The sequence below is a fragment of the Geotrypetes seraphini genome, chromosome 2, assembly GCF_902459505.1.
Source record: "Geotrypetes seraphini chromosome 2, aGeoSer1.1, whole genome shotgun sequence".
NCBI classification, from domain to species: domain Eukaryota; kingdom Metazoa; phylum Chordata; class Amphibia; order Gymnophiona; family Dermophiidae; genus Geotrypetes; species Geotrypetes seraphini.
Window position 1 is genome coordinate 248,623,007 of NC_047085.1, and position 19,649 is coordinate 248,642,655.

Here is a 19,649-nt window from a genome sequence, read left to right on the forward strand (position 1 = left end):
GGTTATTAGTGCAGGGAGCTGCGTTGAAAGCTCCGTGCTGCTCCCAAACTTAACTTTTACCTCATACAGCCCCATGCCCTGTTGGGCAGTATTGTAATCTACTTTAATAAAGATTTTTTAAGACCTCTTCGACTTTGACCCTGTTTGCCTCCACAATTTCCTTCCTTAGAACACTAGTACTTACATGCCTAAGAGTACCTAAGTGCTATGCTACAATGACACACTCAACTTACCTAAATGTAAGGCATGTTTTTGATCTTATATTATTATGCGTGTAATTTATGCTCTACTTAGAATATGGAGATAATGCAGAATATCATTTTTTTTAAATTAAATAAATAAATATATGCTAGTATTCTATTACAGACTCTGGAGTCTCCATGACAGATTTGGGAAGCTCTGAGGACCTCATTAAAAATATATGAGATAAATTAGCACATATTGGAAGATAATCTTACAGCGGGTTTCCTGTATACCTGTGTTACAAAGATGAGGTGGGGGGTCTTTTTTTTAAAAAAATTAAAAACAATTTTATTAAACAGTGCAAAGAGTCATACACAGACTGAATGCCAACAAAAAAAACCAAAAGAGCATCCTCCAGCAGAACAACAATCCCCTCCCCCCCTACAGAGTGATATACATTCCCCAAATAGCAGGCAAGTAACCCACCATCAAGAAAGAATTGACTGGACATTCCCAAATTAAAGCCTTTAGACGATGGCCCCTCCAAGCACCATAGGCACGGCAAATGTGACGAAAAGAACTACAGGTATCAGTTCGTAAAGCAGTCAGTTTAGACATAAGATAGATATCATCCACTCTGAGAAGAAGATCTGACTTTGCAGGAACAGCAGTTTGTTTCTAAAACTGGGCCACACAAAGTCTGGCTGCCGTAGCAACCAAAGGCACAAAATGAGCTGGATCACGATCCAGCTCCTGGGCAGGTTAATTGAGCAAGAAAACGTCCATGTGCAGAGGTACAGGAGTGTGCAATACATCATACAACACCTGTTGAACCATCCCCCAGAAGAGTACCATTTTAGGACAGTCCCACCAGATGTGCCCAAAAGTCCCCAGCCCCCCACAGCCTCTCTAGCAACAACCATTCCCATGTGCATACAAAACGGTACAACTGCTCAGGAATCTAATACCATTGAAATAACATCTTGTACCCCTGTTCAACCAGGGGAGTGGCCAGCGAGACTTGCAACAAGGCACCATACAGGCTTTCCCATTGTTGCAAATCCAGGGACACCCCCAAGAGGGCCTCCCATTTATGCTCAAATTATGTGACCTGGGGACGACTATACAATAGGACTTTATACAATCGTAAAATAAGTCCCACAGCAGAGCCCATGCAGAACACCTGAAGAAAGGCAGAGTCCTCTTTCTCCCAGTCCAGGAGAACCCGCTTCCATACAAAATCCTGAAGCTGGGTATAAGCAAAAATATCCACTGCTGGGAGATCGTAGACATCCTGTAAAGTTGCAAAAGGGATCAGCTCCCCTTGGAGAATCAGCTGGTCCAGCACTCGGAGCCCATTTCTCTCCCAGTGCTGGAATATCCCAGAGTCCCGAGCAGGTAAGACCCCATGCATATCGAATAGGGGTAGCATAAAAATAGCGTTACCGTGGGAGCCAAGCCCGCCACACCTGTCCCCACAACTGCAAGGTGCAAGCCATTCCATAGGGAGCCTCCTGCATAACATCCCGAAGGACCTCCAAAGGAAGCCCTGGTAGAGCCGCAAGGGGATAACTGGGCTGGAGCTCCTGCTCTAATGAGACCCAACGTCTGGATGGGAAAGCCCAATGAAATAAAACTTGTAATTGGGCAGCATAATAATAATTAAAGAAGTCAGGAACTCCCATACCTCCATGGAGCCTATCCCAATACATACGCTCCCGCCTAACCCTGGGTGGTTTATGATTCTAGATGTAAGTGAAAGCCCAACGTTGAAGCTGAAGCAAAAATTGTTTGGGGACTGAGGCAAACAGGAGAACAGATATAAAAAATGGAGCAAGACATTCATTCGCAATGCATTAATCCTACCTATCCAGGACAAACGTAAGCCCTCCCATCGATCAAGATTGGCAAACACAGCTCGCACATTTAGCAGGAACTTGTCCAACTTTGTCTTGAATCCCTGGAGGGTGTTTTCCCCTATAACAGACTCTGGCAGAAGGAATTACCAGCAGAAGGCCACAAACTGCGAAGCAGCCTGTTTAGAGTGCTGCAGCTGACGACGAGTGCTGGAGGGAGGTTTGTCAGTCGTCTCACGGTGGAGGGTCGGCGGGGTTTGCATGGTAGGGATAGCTAAATGTTCCTTTTCAGAGGGGCCCCGGCTGCTGTGTCGGGGACCCTCTGAAAAGGAACATTTTGGCTACAGGGGAAGAAGTGCTCCAAGGCCTGGCATTTTTAACTTCTTCAGGCAGCAACAATGTTAACAATTTTCCTCTCTGCTGGGTCCTGCCTACTTCCTGTTTCCATGAAGGCAGGATCTGACAAAGAAGAAGGCCCAAAGCTGGCAACAGCAGCAAATTGTGAATGCTGATGCTGCTACTGCCTGAAGAAGTTCATGACGCCAGGCCTTGGAGTACCTGCTTAGGGGATGCACTGCCGACTGTGGACGGGGTGACAAGGAGGAAAGGGAGCAGAGGGGGAGAGAATTGCTGCACCCAACTGGAGGGAAAGGAAGGAATGAAAGGATATGCCAGGGCTTGGAGGGAAGGGAGGGAGGGAGGAAGGAAGAAAGAAAGAGATACCAGGCATGGAGGGAAGAGAGGGAGGGAGGAAGAGAGGCCAGGGCATGGAGGGAGGGAGGAAGAGATGCTAGGGCATGGGGTAAGGAAGAAGGTATGCCAGACCAAGGGAAAAAGGAAGGAGGAGATGTCAGATCATGGAGGGGGGAGAGAGAGAGATGGAAGAAAAGGAAAGGAGAGAGATGCCATGGAATCAAGAAGGGAAGGAGACAGAGATGCCAGATCGTGGGGTGGGAAGAAAAGAAAGGAGGAGAGATGCCAGAGCATAGGGGAGAGGGTGGAAACAGAGAGAGAAAAATGGAGAAGTGGCAGAACTGAAATCAATCATGTACAAAGGAGATACGGGGCACAGGATAGACAGTTTATGGATAGAGCATAGAAAGAAGGAAGATACCAAATGGAACGGGGAGAGGGCAGACAGTGGATGGAAGGGGCTGAAGCTGCATGGAAGATAGAGAGAGGACAGATGCTGGCTAGAAAGAAGAAAGTGAATACAAGATGATTAAAGCAGAAACAACAAAAGGTAGAAAAAAGATTTTTTGTTGTTTTAGAATAAAATAGTATTGTAGTTCTATTGATAAAACTTTTATTAACAGAAAATAAGGTAATCTTTTAATTGGACTAATTTTAATACATTTTTTTACTAACTTTTAGCAACCAAAACCCCCTTTCTCAGGTCAGGACAATATAATGTAACAGCAATACACTATATTGACCTGAAGACAGAGGCTATAGCTATTGATTAGTCCAATGAAATAGTATATTCTTATTTTCAATTTTTGTTTTATTTCTATTTGTTAATTTGTAAAGTGGTGATTGTTTGTCAGTTTCTTCAAATTTACATCTGCTATATTTATATTTTGCAGAGTATTAGGGGGCTATGTGTCATTGTTTCTGTGGCATTTCACTGTATGCAGTTTGGCTTCTTGGCGATTCAGTTTAACCTTTACATATTTCTATTTTTAGTTTGTGATTACTTATTCCATACTGGGTGAGGGTGTATCTGTGTTCTGTGTGTATGAAAGACATGGTTTTCTGTTAAGGCTAGTCAATGCTGTTTGGCGAAATGCATTGGGCATGGTTATTGGGAGCACCTTGAATAAACTTGATTTGAATCTCCTTATTTTCTGCCAATCTTCTTTTGTTTCCTGTTGGATTCTTTGGTGGACTGCTTGCCTTGTTGTTTTGTTACAAGTTAACATACATGGAGTGGAACGTACTAGAGGAGTTAAAGATTTGGTTGTTTATACATACAAATGGGTTATAGTTGGTTGACGTACAGTGAGGCAGTTGAAAGGTATTGTAAACTTGGTTATTACTATAGATTTATATTTCGGACAGTATTACTGCTTTACAATATATTTGAACACTTTTATATATGTATGGAAAGGGTTCAGAGTTGAAGTCCTGGGTAAATAGTTGGGAAAGGAAGGAATGGAGATTTGTTCAGAGATGTTGGAGGGTTGGTTGCATAGAAGAAAAACTGTGCACTGGTATGCTAATCTTTGTTTGTTTTGAATTTAAAAAATAAAGAAATATAAATGGAAATAAAGAAGTAAATAAGAAAAGAGATAAATGGGGATGGGGTGGGGGCGGTGCCAGGGGGCCCAGTATACTTGTATGCCTAGGGGCCCTCAAAGAATTACCATGCTGCCCCAAGGGTCGTGTCAAACAAGCCTTGAGCTTGGCAGGGAATTGTGTCCGGTCCTCTCGCCCATCTCTCCATTTGGCTCACACTCCCCTGTGATCCGCTCTGATTTCCTGTCCTCTGTGCCCTTTTCTGAATTCATAGCTACCAGATCTGCTCCAGCTCCTGGCCTTCTCCCTCTAGACAAAATGCTGGCTCTCCGTTGTCCTCATCCCCCGCCTGCTGTGATTCTTGTCGCCCAGCTCATCGTCCATCGGCTCTCCACCTAGACCTGTCGTCTCCTCCTCGCCAGAATCTCCCGCTAACAATTTAGCATCCAATGCTTCCTGCAGCCGCTGTGTCAACTCGACCTTCAACCCGCGGCAGCCTAGGCCCCGACGCTGGAGCTCGGCCCGCAAGTCGGCTACCTTTAGTGTCCGGGTGTCCAGCGCGCTCATAGCCACTGATGTTTCCCCCTCAATGTGTGTGGGCGCACTCACGTGCAAAAATTACAAATGCTGGAGAGGTGGGGGCAGGGAAGGTGCGTGTGCGCCGCTGCCGTTAAACCACCCAATCACACCCAATTATGGTGCAAGGAGCAGGCATTGTGCATCACTCTGCAAAGAGGCAGCCATCCAGCAGGAGACCGCACTGGACCATCGCCACTTTAAAAAGGTACCGGGGGGGAGCACGCAGTGTATTCGGTCCATAAGACGCACCCCCTTTTCCACCCCCTTTTTGGGGGTGGAAAAAGTGCGTCTTATAGTCCAAAAAATATGGTAATCCTGCCTTGACTCCAACATTTTATAACATTTCCACCATTAAAAGTATTCAACTTAGTGACAATACAAGCTCAGTGCTTTTAAGGTGTGGTTGCTGAGGCACTGAAAGATTTACATGATTATGGGGCTTTCTGAAGGCAAATGAAAACTTGAATTTGTAAGGGCTGTTATCGTATGTTAATAATGCAATAATGATTGTGGGATGTGTATACACGCTTGAAGGGGAGGACTGAATTTCAGGATTCTATGTTTGGTTCTAGAATATTAACACTAAAATCATAAATTGTAACCTGCTCTGTTCAGATATTTAGGTCAAAAATTGTGAGATATAAAAGTCTGAATTGAAAACTCTGCAAATATGGAGCCTTTTATAAATTACTTATAGCATCAGAATAGCATACAATATATAAGTGAATGTGAGGGTGGTATTTTAGGCAGAGTAGCAAAGAAGTTATAATATATGTGTGTACCGTACTTTAATAAAAATGGACATACAGTACATACACACATATTTACTCCCTCTTCAGAACAAATGTGAATTTGTTTGCTATTCTGCTTTTCTGTCATATTTAATTATGTTATTGTATGTTTATATGTCTATTGCAGGGTTCTCAATCCAGCCCTCGGAACACACCTAGCCAGTCAGGATTTTAGGATACCCACAATGAATATGCATGAGACAGATGTGCATGCAAATTTATCTTATGCATATTCATTGTGGATAAACTGAAAACCTGACTGGCTAGGTGTTTCCCAAGGACTGAGTTGAGAATCCCTGGTCTATCGTGACTAAATGGAAATTTCAAGTTTATGTAATCATATATTTGGCACTAAGCACAGCCATTGTATAAGTTAACACATTCAAGAGAAGAGCAACATCACTATGTGATTCGCTAGCCTCCAGCGACCACAACATGGTGTGGTTCAACCTCAGGAAAGGTTCCACTAGATCAAGCACGTCAACAAAGGTACTCAACTTTCGAGGCACTGACTTCCAACTCATGGCAGATTTCGTCCATCGGGCAGTGCAACACCAAGCCGTAACCGATAATGTGGAGGCGATGTGGTCAACCCTGAAATCTACCCTACACGAAGCAACAAATCGCTACATAAAAACAGTGAGCAAACGGCAAAGAAACAATAGACCTCAATGGTTCACTACGGAGATCTCGGACCTCTTTTAAAGAAAAGAAAAGAGCATTTATTTCCTACAAACAATTGGGGGAAAAGGAAGCTAAATCAGACTATATAGCCAGGTCTAAAACAGTCAAAATGGCTGTCAGAGAAGCCAAGCTTCGAATAAAGGAAAATCTAGCGAAGAACATTAAGAAGGGGGACAAATCCTTCTTCAGGTATATTAGTGACAGAAAAGGAAACACAGACGGGATAGTATGCCTTAGAAAGCCAGACGGGAATTATGTAGAATCAGACTCCGATAAAGCAGAACTTCTAAATGAATACTTCTGCTCAGTCTTCACTTGCGAGGCACTGGGGTCCGGTCCAGTGTTCCCTCTAAGCGGGCGGGTGTTGTGAGCAAACTTTTTTCACTGTGAGCTAAAAATATCGGGCGCCAGCAAGTTATGAGCCAAATAAATATGTTGCTTTCTACCACAGAACTTCCTTACGTTTGTATGGAATCTATCCCCTTTCAACTTTAGAGAGTGCCCTCTCGTTCTCCCTGCCTTAGCTACTAAGTCTATTCCCTTCAGTACCTTGAATGTTTCTATCATGTCCCCTCTCAATCTCCTCTGCTCAAGGGAGAAGAGGCCCAGTTTCTCTAATCTTTCGCTGTACGGCAACTCCTCCAGCCCCTTAACCATTTTAGTTGCTCTTCTCTGGATCCTTTCGAGTAGTACCGTGTCCTTCTTAAAGTACCAGTGCTGGACGCAGTACTCCAGGTGAGGGCGTACCATGGCCCGGTACAGCAGCATGATAACCTTCTCTGTCTCTTCAGTCCAGCATCTGCCCCTTCCATTCACTGTCTGTCTTTCCCTGCCATCTCTCCTCCTGCCCCCCCCCCCACCCCCCAATTTGGTCTAGCATCCATCATCTTCCTTCTGTTCCCCTCATGGTCTGGCATCTCTATCCTTCCCTCCCCCCTGTGGTTTTTAGCATATCTCTCTTCTCATTTCCTCCACTCAGATCTGATCATTCTCTGCTCTCTCTTCCCTTTTCTTCTCTGGTCTTCCTTCTCTATTTTCTGCCTCCATCTAAATTAAATTCTTTCTTACTATTTAGTCCCGTTTCCCTCTTTTCACTGTGTCTACACACAGCTTGTCACCCCTTTCCCTCACCCCTCCATTATCTTACTATTTTCTTCCCCCTTTATTTATCTCCTCCTTCCATCCAGTATGTGTTCTTTCCCCACTTCCATTCAGCATCTGCTCTCCCTTCTCAACTGACATCCATCTGCCTTCTGCTCTCTCTCCCTTCTTCTCACTTCCATCATCTGTCCCCTTCTCTCTCTCTCTCATCTCCTCCATTCCATCATCTGCCCCTTCTCTCTCTCTCTCTCTCTCTCCCCCCCCCCAACTTCCATCATCTGCCCCCCTTCCCCTCACCTTTGTGGGTCACTTTCTTTCCCCTGAGGGTGGCTCATGTCACAGGGGAAGCTTTGGCCGAGCAGAACCGCTTGATTGACAGTGGAACTTACTTGATTGATGTCGATGCTGGGGCCCGTTGCCGTTTGAAGGAAAAAAAAAAAAGGTGGAAAAAAGGAACCTGTAAAGGCGAGAGGAAGGGAAACCTCCAGGACAGCTGCTTTTTGCCCTCCTTCAGCGGCCCAAGAGTTCAGACCAGCAGCGGCAGCTGTGTATGCTTTTAACTTCGGCACAGAGCTGCCCCTAATCAATAGTTTAGCGCGGTTTCATGAGGCAGCCTCGGGGCCTTTGATAGCCGGCCCGCTTCGATGATGCGATGTGGGCCGGCCTAGCAAAGGCCCCGAGGCTGCCTTATGAAACCGCGCTAAACTATTGATTAGGGGCAGCTCTGTGCCGAAGTTAAAAGCATACACAGCTGCCGCTGCTGGTCTGGAGGTGCGGAGACAAGGCAGGAGGCAAACGCGGTGGAAGGCAGGAGTCCCGGCGAAGGCAGGAGTCCCGGCACAGCGACTGCAACAGGAAGTTGCAAGTCAGCTGACGCCGGCCTTTCGTTGCGGCGGGGACCGAATCCTTCGCGGACCGGCAAGATTTTGTTTGCGGACCGGCGGTTGAAGAACTGTGCTCTACACTGTGTGCGCTGTGACGAGAAACTTGTGCGCTGCGAGGTAATATTTTGTGCGCGTGCGCACGTCAACGCAGCTTAGCGGGAACACTGGTCCGGTCCACAATTGCAGGCAAGGCAAAGCTCGGAAGACCCGTTTCAGAATTTCGAGTTCACACCCAGCGATGTCTACCACAAATTATCAAGTCTCAAGGTGAACAAGGCCATGGGACCGGACAATCTACATCCCAGGGTGCTCAGAGAGTTGTGTGATGTTCTAGCAGAACCGTTATCACTGCTGTTCAATCTATCACTGAGTACGGGGAGAGTCCCCTTGGACTGGAAAACAGCTAACATCACTCCACTGCACAAAAAGGGTTGCAGGGCAGAAGCTGCGAATTACAGACCAGTGATACATCGATAGTGAGTAAACTCATGGAAACACTACTTAAACATGAATTAGTTACAATCCTGAGCGAGTAGAATCTACGGGATCCCCACCAACATGGATTTACCAAGGTTAGGACCTGCCAATCCAATCTAATTAGCTTCTTTGACTGGGTCACAAGAAGACTAGATCTGGGAGAGTCCTTGGACGTCGTGTACTTGGACTTCAGTAAAGCTTTTGATAGCATTCCACACCGTAGGTTACTGAGCAAGATGAAATCGATGGGATTAGGAGAAACACTAACTACATGGGTCGAAAATTGGCTAAGTGGTAGACTTCAGAGGGTAGTGGTTAACGGTACCCTCTTCAAAACGTCGGAGGTAACCAGTGGAGTGCCGCAGGGCTCGGTCTTAGGCCCAATCTTCTTCAACATATTCATAGGAGACCTGACTAAGGGGCTTCAAGATAAAATAACATTATTCGCCGATGACGCCAAACTATGTAACATAGTGAGTAATAGCAATTTGCCTGACGGTATAACACAGGACCTACTCCTGCTGGAACACTGTCCTCAACTTGGCAACTTAACTTCAATGCTAAGAAATGTAAGGTCATGTACCTTGGCAGTAGAAATTTGTGCAGAAATTACACCCTAAATGGGGAGACCTTAACTAGGACTGCAGCAGAGCGTGATTTAGGAGTAATCATTAGTGAAGACATGAAAGCTGCTAATCAAGTGGAGAAGGCTTCATCCAAAGCTAGACAAATGTTGGGGTGTATCCGTAGAAGTTTCGGTAGCAGGAAGCCCGAGGTCATAATACCGTTGTACAGATCCCTGGTAAGACCTTATCTGGAATACTGTGTACAATTCTGGAGGCCACACTACCGAAAAGATGTGCTGAGAGTTGAGTCGGTTCAACGAATGGCCACCAGGATGGTCTCGGGGCTCAAGGATCTCTCATACGAGGAGAGGCTGACTAAATTGCGGCTGTACTCTCTCGAAGAACGTAGGGAGAGGGGAGACATGATTGAGATGTTTAAATATATCACCGGTCGTATCAAGGAGGATGATGATATTTTCTTTCTTAAAGGACCCTTGGCAACAAGAGGGCATCCGCTAAAAATCAGGGGCGGGAAATTTCATGGCGACACCAGGAAGTATTTCTTCACCGAAAGAGTGGTTGATCATTGGAATGAACTTCCAATGCAGATGATTGAGGCCAGCAGCGTGCCAGATTTTAAGAAAAAATGGGATGCACATGTGGGATCTCTAAGAGGGTAAATTGGGGGAGGGCAATCAGAGCGGGCAGAATTGATGGGCTATGGGATATCTACGAGGGTAAAGTTAGGGGGGTGGGTCATTAGTGTGGGAAGACTTGATGAGCCTTGGCCCTTTTCTGCTGTCATTTTCTATGTTTCTATGAGTTATAAATATAAAAGAGTGCTAAATGTATATATAGCACATTTTCTAAAACTGTACTTCTTCAGGGAGCTGATTAAGATTTCAGCATGGGCAGCATAGGCATCTGCCTAAGGCATGTGGACGATGTCGGGACAACAACTACAAACCCCTTATACCATGATCTAGAGGGGGAAGCCTTCAACGCGTAGGCTTCCAGAGGGGAATTTTAGAGGGGAATGAGGATGAATCGGAGGAGAGTCAGGAATAAGACCTGCATGAAAATGTAGGCGGAAGATGACGCAAGCATAAGACCTGCATATATAGTAGGTGAAGACCCCTGTGATACCCCAAATAGTTATATTTCTAAGAGAGACAATATGCATATGAATTCTGACTTCTAAGCAGTCATTTTTCTCTCTGTTTTTGCTCCAGAAACCAGCACTCAGACCCCCTGTCTGTGGCGACCTTGGTTTTGGGACATGATATGTTCTCCTAAGAAGCACTAGCACAGACAGTATAACTCAGGAAGGTAGGGGTCTATTCTCTGGAGTTATTAGCCTTAGTATTGGAAATGCATTTGTCAGGGAAATATAAAAAGGTCAGTTTTGGCACCAAGTGACGTCATGTTTCAGTATGGCTCCATGATAAGTGTATACACCAGTGGTTCCCAACCCTGTCCTGGAGGATCACCATGCCAGTCAGGTTTTCAGGCTAGCCCTAATGAATATGCATGAGAGAGATCAGCATATAATGGAGGTGCCATGCATGCAAATCTGCTCCATGCATATTCATTAGGGCTATCCTGAAAACCCGACTGGCCTGGTGGTCCTCCAGGACAGGGTTGGGAACCACTGGTATAGACCATCCATCCAAAAAAAATGACATATGTGACAACCAATGAAAAGTGAGTAACTAGGAGGTACCCTAGTCTACTGATATAATATATATATAAGGGACATGCTGGATGGCATAAGGGAGAGGATAAGGGAAAAAGAGGAGAGAAGAGAGAGGAGTCAGACCCAAAAGAACATCAGATTGCTATTTCGTATGTATGCTATCCTTTGTAGCCAATATGCTGTACTTTGCTATTTCATGTGAGTTGCCTTATGCCTATTACTAATAAACCTGTCTTATTGTAACTGTCACTGTCACGAGGTCTTTTACTATGAGCTGATGATAAGATATAGCAGCCAATCTTATCAGGCCCCAAATCTTAAGGGCACCAATCTATAGCCCAAAAGAAACCTTCACCCACATATTTTATGGTCATCCAATGGTGCCACTTTAAAGAAGAACCATCATGACACTCTGGCCCAATACCCCCTATCAATGCTTTTCAGTCTCTAGGGGACCTAACCTCCAACACCCCCCCTTCCCCCGCTCTCATAGCTCCATAGGAGGATCCCTGCTCCTATCTTCTGTTCAAGCCTATGGGAGCCAAAACCAAATCCAACCTTAAGATTCATCCTCTTAAATCCAAATGTTTTCAAAAAACAGGTAGTTTTGAATACAGGAAAGGTGAACTCGTCACGTTCTACTCTAACATACAGAATGCAGATATTCTTTCAAGGACAGCCCAAACTACACCAAGAATTGCTATTTATACCTACACGTCAATTTACAGCTGCAAATCCGCTTTCTACAGGTGCAAATAATACCCAAGATTTCTAACATTTACTTCCATGAGGACACTTTTTAAAAACTTTTCTATGGATAAAGCTTTGCTTTATATGAAGAAATAGGCTTTTAGGAGAGTTCTGCTTGATATGCGTTGAAGGACATGCCTGTACACTTATAACTGTGCCTAGACTTATCAGCAGTATTCGTATCAGAAGAAGTTTTATTTCAAGGCTTGCTTCAGAAAATCTGAATGTATGACTTTAAATTAATCCAAAAATGTGTCTGTGAAAAAGCATGTTGGGGGTGGGAATGTAATTCTTAAAAAATGCTACAACCCTAATCTGCATTATTTAATAAAACTCCAGCATTCATATATAAATTATTAATTCCTTATTCTCCAAATAGAACATTGAGATCCAACGAACAGAATTTACTAACAATTCCATCTCTTTAAGGTTATTAACACAAGACGGCAATTTATTTTCTCTGTTACCGCACCTTAAAACATGGAACGCCCTTCCCATTTACTTAAGGGAAGAGCGCAATCTGGAGAAATTCAAAAGTAATTTAAAAACATTTCTCTTTAGAGATGCCTTTGGTAATTAACTAAACAGTTTGTAGGTCAAATTATTTTTATTGTGTCATATTATAGCTTTTATTTGTTTCCCTTTTTGTACTTTTCCCTTTTTGTTCTCATTTTCTTTATTGATTTTGTATTTCACCTCCCTTCTTTCCTTGTGTTTATGAGTTTGTTAAGTTAAACTTTTAATCCCTTATGTCGTTATGCATAGTTTTGAATTGTATGGTCTCCCAGTTATTGTAATTTTAAATTGTTCATCGCTTTGAAATACGATTAAGCGATTAATCAAAAAAAACATTAAACTTGAAACTTATTTGAACCTTAACTTGTGTTACAGGGCAATTAGGTATATTATATAACCATAGCACACATTAATATTATGTACTATGGGATACATAGTAATGAGATGTACAACATATGAATCCATGCAACACAGCACATTATTCTGTAAATTGAATAACACTGCTTACGGTGAACACTCCAAGTCATGTTATTCCTGGAAGAATTGTTTTCCAGTCCTGGAAACCACAAAAGGGTTGAGTGAAGAATTTTCCTCCTCCCTCTTTGCTAGAAGCCCCCTTGGTCCCTTTTCAACTTTAAAATCCCCAAGTGCTAGACGTCCAGGGCAACCCAGACATGTCCATTTTTTTAGAGGACCGTCCAGGTTCCCGAATGAACTTTCCAAAACCCAGCAGTTTGTGAGGGTTTTGGAAATCTCTGGCTGCGTCTGTAGGGCCTCTGAGCATGCCTGGATGATGTCGCACAAGTCCGCGCATGCCTCGGAGGCCCTCGGTCTCTGCCCAGAGGTCAGAAATGAAAAAATAAAGTTTCTGGGGGCCGGGCTGGGGATGGAATGGGGTGGGACTAGAGTTGGAGTAAGGTGTGGCTAGAGGCGGAATGGAGCAGGGCTGGGGTGGAACAAAGCAGGGCTGGGGGCAGAACAGGGCACAGCCATGCGTCCGGGATTTTACAACAAAAAATATGGTAAATGTATCAAGTGCTTCCCATCTAATCTGATTCCCTCTGATCAAGTTTCCAAGTTTATTCTATACTTGATATACGGTCTATCAACTTGTACCTAGACGGTTTACAATAAAAAATTAAAATAAAATAAAAATAAAAGTATATATATGTTCAGTAAAAAAGACAGAAACATACAGAAACAAGAGGATCAAGGGTTAGGTAAGAATAAAATACATCGAGATAAAATAAATTTTAAAAAAGAGGGCTGGGAGAAAGCAAAAGAGGAGGGGATGCCGCTTCTTAAAAGTGGCTGGTATTCATTACTGTGCATAGAACAGTGGTCTCAAACTCTTTGCAGGGCCACATTTTGGATTTGTAGGTATTTGGAGGGCCTTCGAAAAAAATAGTTAATGTCTTATTAAAGAAATGACAATTTTTACATGAGGTAAAACTCTTTAGAGTTTATAAATCTTTCCTTTTGGCTAAGTCTTAATAATAATATTGTCATTTATAGCTAAAGAGACATATGATCAAGAAACTTTTATTTTACTTTTGTGATTATGATAAACATACTGAGGGCCTCAAAACAGTACCTGACGGGCCGCATGTGGCCCCTGGGCCGTGAGTTTGAGACCACTGGCATAGAGTGTGTAGATTAGATGAATCACCCATTCTCATGTTAGAAATGCATCCCTAAATAAGAAAGGTTTTAGTGTGGTCTTAAATTTGCCCCTCAACTTCAAGCTCCTCCTATAGCCCTCTTTCCCACAACTCTCTCCCATAGCACCCTCCCAGGCCTACCTGGAAAATCCCAGGTGATATAGGAATGGTCCCAGTTGCTCCTACCCGGGTTTAAAATGGCAATGGCAACTGCTAGTGGTAGTCTTACAGTGCTACTGCCAGGGTCAAGCTGCTATATAAAGGCAAAACACCCTTATATAGCAGCTTGATCCTAGTGATTTTATTGTAATTAACCTCTCGTTCTTTCCTCATGTTCTTATTTGATGTTGGTTGTTTTTGTTCTTGTATTGGTATTAGTTTGTCTCTTAACCCCTTTTTTTTATATGAGTTTGTAAACCGCTTAGATTTTAACCCTGGTTTTATATTTGCAGTACATTAAATAAATTGAACTTGACAATACTACAAGACAACTACTACAGGTCACTGGTGCCATTTTGAACTCTGCACGCCATTGTACCCTCCCCCCCTCTTGAATTTGCCAGGTTGGTTCCAAAGGGGGTACAGATTTAGGGGAAGAAGAGGCCATTGAGGGGGCTTAGACTTTGGGGCGGGATATGGGGCAGAATCAGAGTGGCCATTGGCCCAATGCTCCCATACTGAAAAATAATGCTACTTGTGAGATTGATCCTAACAGTGCTATTCTTTATTTATTCATTCATTCATTCATTTTTACAGCTACAAGGATACATACACAAAGGGCTCCTTTTACGAAGCCGCGTTAGCGGCTTTATCACACGCACCTTTTTAGTGTGCGCAAACCCCCGCGCTAGCCGAAAAACTATCACCTGCTCAAAAGGAGGCGGTAACGGCTAGCACGGCCAGCAAATTAGCGCACGCTATTATGCGCGTTAAACCACTAACGCGGCTTCGTAAAAGGAGCCCAAAGTTTTCAGGAGCAGAGATACATACATTACAGAGTCAATAACATGCTACAGGATCAAAACACAAAGCTATAGAATCAGTAACTTACAACTTATAGAGAATGTGACCAAGAACACATGCTTTGCAGAATCTAAGGAAATAAATCATAGAGTCACGAATGGGTATTAACCTATCTGCAGTGAATGGTACTACTATGGGCTTTACTGGGATAGTGCAGCTTGCCCACTTACATGGAAAATTAAGGTGCAATAAAAGCCCATTTATAACCACGCCTTAACAATTATTCCCCCAAATATAAGCACTTATATTCCCAGGGATAATTTTCAAAGCAGAAATATACATTTATTTTCAATATGAAAATTCTCCTAAGCTCACACAAGAAAAACTATTTGCAAACTTTTGATTCATGCGCCTAGTTATACAGTTACTCCAATTTTAAAAAACACTTCCACTAGTTGAACAGTGTTTTACTCATAGAAATGGAATTTTCTAGAACTGCCTCTGAGCGCATATTTTCCTGCTGTGGCGAGAATTTAATAAAATGTGCCCTGTATTTGAACTAAGAGATGCGTGTACCAACACTCTCTGTGATCATTTTCAAAGTGAAGGCATTCTGTGTGGGCAGTTGTAAAATTATCCCTGATATGTATATATGCAATGTTTCTATATATACTAATAGTTTGTAATTGTATTTTCTCAGAAGAAACTTTTCTTGCATACACATAGCACTAGAAACAACATGGAAGACACGGACTGGCAAAAATGAACAGAAAATAAATTATACATGCATTATAGAACAGCTACTGTATACACAAAACAGTCCAAAGTCCTACCCGGGTTTAAAATGGCAATGGCAACTGCTAGTGTTTCATAAAAGAATCATGTTCCAGATGTTGCTGTATGTAGATAATACAACCTTTTCCACCGAGGGCATTTAAAGCATGGACTTGTCCTTGTGTGTTGACAAATTTCTAATATTGTAAAATATTTCTTCAACATAGTAACAATCATTTCTTTGATACAGAGATCCTTGAACATAGTAGTTGGGTTATACAAGCTTTGCTCTAAAAGTTATTAATTGATTTCCAACAAAAATATGCATTGTGTTTGCTGGGTTTCTTTTGCCCAGCTCTAAGAAAGCTCACCCACAATACTTTCAAACGGCCTTAAAGTTATTTTTACTGTCGGGTGAGATCATGGTAAAAGGAAGGTTAAGGGGTGTGTATTTCACGCTTACCTTAATTTGGTGCTGGGAAAAAGAAGAAATGGAGAAAAAGAGACTCAAACAGCAGAGCAAGAAGAAGTATGTCTTTTCAGCAGAACCCTGAGGAGCAGAAAGAACCTGCTTGCTCACCTAACCAGGAGTACCACTCCCATTTTCAAAGCGCTTATTCATTCTTGCACACATTTCTCACTTAAAAAAATATATATCAAGCTTCTTGGCAGCTCCTAAACAAAAGCAATGTGATTAAGAGTAAAGCTGCCTGTGAATGCAGCTTTCTGGAACAGTAACAAGTTTGTACAGGAAGCAGCAGAATTTCACCTCTGCCTCTGGTGAAAGGGAGAGTACGTAGAAAGGGCCGGAAGGCGAGATGGAAGGATAGTCAGAGGAAATGAATGGGAGTATGCAGCTGAAATTTTTCAATCTCTACAGTTTGACTGTGATTTTACAAGGGTTAGGAACCATTTACATGTGTAAAGGGGCACACATGGATAATGGTTTTAAGGAAAAGCAGCAGTATGCAAAAATTTTAAGGGTGTGTGTTCTGGGCATGGTTTAGGCTGTCCTTCAAAGTATATGTGGATTTGTGGATTTTACACATTTACCCCAATAAATTCCATGTCAATATTTATACCTACTTCAAGTTGTGCATAACTGCCAGGAACCTTTTCAATTGCGTCAGGACTCAGGAGAAACAGCTGAAAGAATTAGGTTTAGCCCTTGTGTGTGCAAAACCACCTCAAAATAACCAAGATTTGATGTGGCTTCTTAATTAGCTACTCATGTATATGCAATTTTTTCACTTAGGGGAGAAGTAATCAATATGGACTTGTTTTTTTACCTTAGGTCCCATTTTATGCAGTGAGACGTAGTTACTAATAACAGGGGTTAAAAAATAAAGGGATCAGAACCCAAAGCCATTTAAAGGGGCTGGAGAGGTTCCTGACTAGTTAAATCACCTGTGTGGGGCTATCCGCTGATGGTGGCACTTAACCAGTTAGAACCTGATTCTGTTAATGGCACATAAAACTAAAAGCTAGTCATACTTTTATAGATTCGCACCTAAAGTGGGCTTAGGAAATAGATGTCCTAACCGTAGGAGCACCCTATTTATGCAGGGGGGGAGGGATTTGGCCTAACCGCACCTACTGTCTGGTAGATGCCTTGGATTAAGCGCCTACTTCAACGTGGTAGGTGTCTACTAGTGCTGCCCGATTCAGGGAACAATTTTTCAATTCGATTTGATTCACTTTTCCTGCCCAATATGGTGTTTTTTTTAAACATCCTAGCCTCTTCACCCACCCCACCCCCTTTGCCCTCTCCAACCCTATGCCGGCACTGTGGTGTAAACAAAATAAACAATAACAACAAAAGACTTTTCTTCTCTCTGTTAGACAGCGAGCGTAAGCTAAGACCTAACACCAGCTCTGACAGAATATACATTTCAAATCTGACCTATTGTAATTACAAAATAGAAATTAAATTATTTTTTTCTAAGAGCATAAGCAATGCCTCTGCTGGGTCACATCTGAGGTCCATCGTGCCCAGCAGTCCGCTCACCCGACGGCCCAACAGGTCCAGGACCTGTGCAGTAATCCTCCTATCTATACCCCTCTATCCCCTTTTCCAGCAGGAAATTGTCCAATCCTTTCTTGAACCCCAGTACCGTACTCTGCCTTATAACATCCTCTGGAAGCGCATTCCAGGTGTCCACCACACGTTGGGTAAAGAAGAACTTCCTAGCATTTGTTTTGAATCTGTCCCCTTTCAACTTTTCTGAATGCCCTCTTGTTCTTTTATTATTCGAAAGTTTGAAGAATCTGTCCCTCTCTACTCTCTCTATGCCCCTCATGATCTTATAAATCTCTATCATATCCCCTCTAAGTCTTCTCTTCTCCAGGGAAAAGAGACCCAGTTTCTCCAATCTCTCAGCATATGAAAGGTTTTCCATCCCCTTTATCAGACGCATCGCTCTCCTCTGAACCCTCTCGAGTAACGCCATGTCCTTCTTAAGATACGGCAACCAATATTGGATGCAGTACTCCAGATGCGGACGCACCATCGCCCAATACAATGGCAGGATAACTTCTTTTGTTCTGGTTGTAATACCCTTCCTGATTATGCCTAGCATTCTGTTTGCCTTCTTAGCGGCCGCTGCGCACTGTGCTGTCAGCTTCATTGTCATGTCCACCATTACCCCCAAGTCCCTTTCTTGGGTACTCTCATTTAATAACATCCCTCCCATTGTATAATTGTACCTTGGGTTTCTGTTTCCCACATGTAATGCTTTACATTTCTCAACGTTGAACTTCATCTGCCATCTCATCGCCCATTCCCCTAGTTTGTTCAAGTCCCTTTGCAATTCTTCGAAATCCTCTTTAGTCCGAGCTCCACTAAATAGTTTGGTGTCGTCCGCAAATTTTATTATCTCACACTGTTTCTAGATCATTTATGAATATATTAAATAGCAGCGGCCCAAGCACCGAGCCCTGTGGGACCCCACTCGTGACTCCTCCAGTCCGAGTAGTGGCCCTTCACTCCTACCCTCTGTTTCCTACCCGCCAACCAGTTTCTGAACCATCTGTGTACGTCTCCTTCCATCCCTTGGTTCTTCAGTTTCCGGAGTAGGCGTTCATGGGGCACCTTGTCAAAGGCTTTTTGGAAATTTAGATATATGATGTCTATGGGGTCTCCTTTGTCCATCCATTTGTTAATTCCTTCGAAGAAGTGCAATAAGTTCGTTAGGCACGATCTCCCCTTGCAGAAACCATGTTGGCTGGTTATCAGAAGTTCGTTTCTTTCAAAATGTTCATCGATGTTTTCTTTTATCAGTGCTTCCGCCATTTTCCACGGAACCGAGGTCAGACTCACCGGACTGTAGTTTCCCGGGTCACCTCTTGATCCCTTTTTAAAGATGGGTGTAACGTTGGCTATCTTCCAGTCCTCCAGGATCATGCCTGTTTTCAGGGATAGATTTAAAATTTGCTGCAGTAGTTCTGCTATCTCCTCCTTTAATTCCTTCAGAACCCTTGGATGGATTCCGTCCGGACCCGGGGATTTGTCAGTTTTTAGTTTTTCTATCTGCCTGCGTACATCTTCAAGGCTCACTTCCATGGATGTTAATTTTTCTGCTTGATTTCCATTGAAGAATTGCTCAGGTTCCGGTATGTTGGATGTGTCTTCGTTCGTAAATTCAGATGAAAAGAACACGTTAAGTCTTTCCGCGACTTCTTTTTCCTCCTTCATCACTCCCCTTCTACCTCTACTTTTTATTGTCTGGTCATTTTATTATTCAAATCATGTTGGTCCCAGGCTCTGCTTTCTGTTTGTCTTCTGTTAACTCACTCACCAGGTCTCCTGCCCATTTGGCATTTTCTTCTTTCTCCATGCTTACCATCCATCTTCCATCTCTGTACCTTCCCTTCCACAGCCATATCCAACATTTCTTTCCCACTGTCTAACATCAGTGTCTCTCTCTCTCT

The 19,649-nt window shown here is 43.2% G+C and overlaps 1 protein-coding gene and 1 long non-coding RNA gene across 5 annotated transcripts in view; one reads left to right on the forward strand and one right to left on the reverse strand.

Annotated features, from left to right (window-relative positions):
• SERPINB5 (serpin family B member 5) overlaps positions 1-16,362 on the reverse strand; it is a 70,129-nt gene extending 53,767 nt beyond the window's left edge. The window contains exon 1 of the mRNA XM_033935299.1: positions 16,183-16,362. The gene's annotated coding sequence lies outside the window, so the exon portion shown is untranslated. The remainder of the gene's footprint in view (positions 1-16,182) is intronic.
• The window catches only part of LOC117356045, a 98,777-nt gene that overhangs the window by 53,399 nt on the left and 25,729 nt on the right, over positions 1-19,649 (forward strand). Inside the window, exon 1 of one of the 4 annotated variants that reach the window (XR_004538521.1) lies at positions 10,631-10,688. The exons of the other annotated variants lie outside the window; for them this stretch is intronic. This is a non-coding gene — a long non-coding RNA (uncharacterized LOC117356045). Of the gene's footprint in view, positions 1-10,630; positions 10,689-19,649 lie in introns of those variants that run through there. 4 annotated transcript variants of the gene reach the window in all.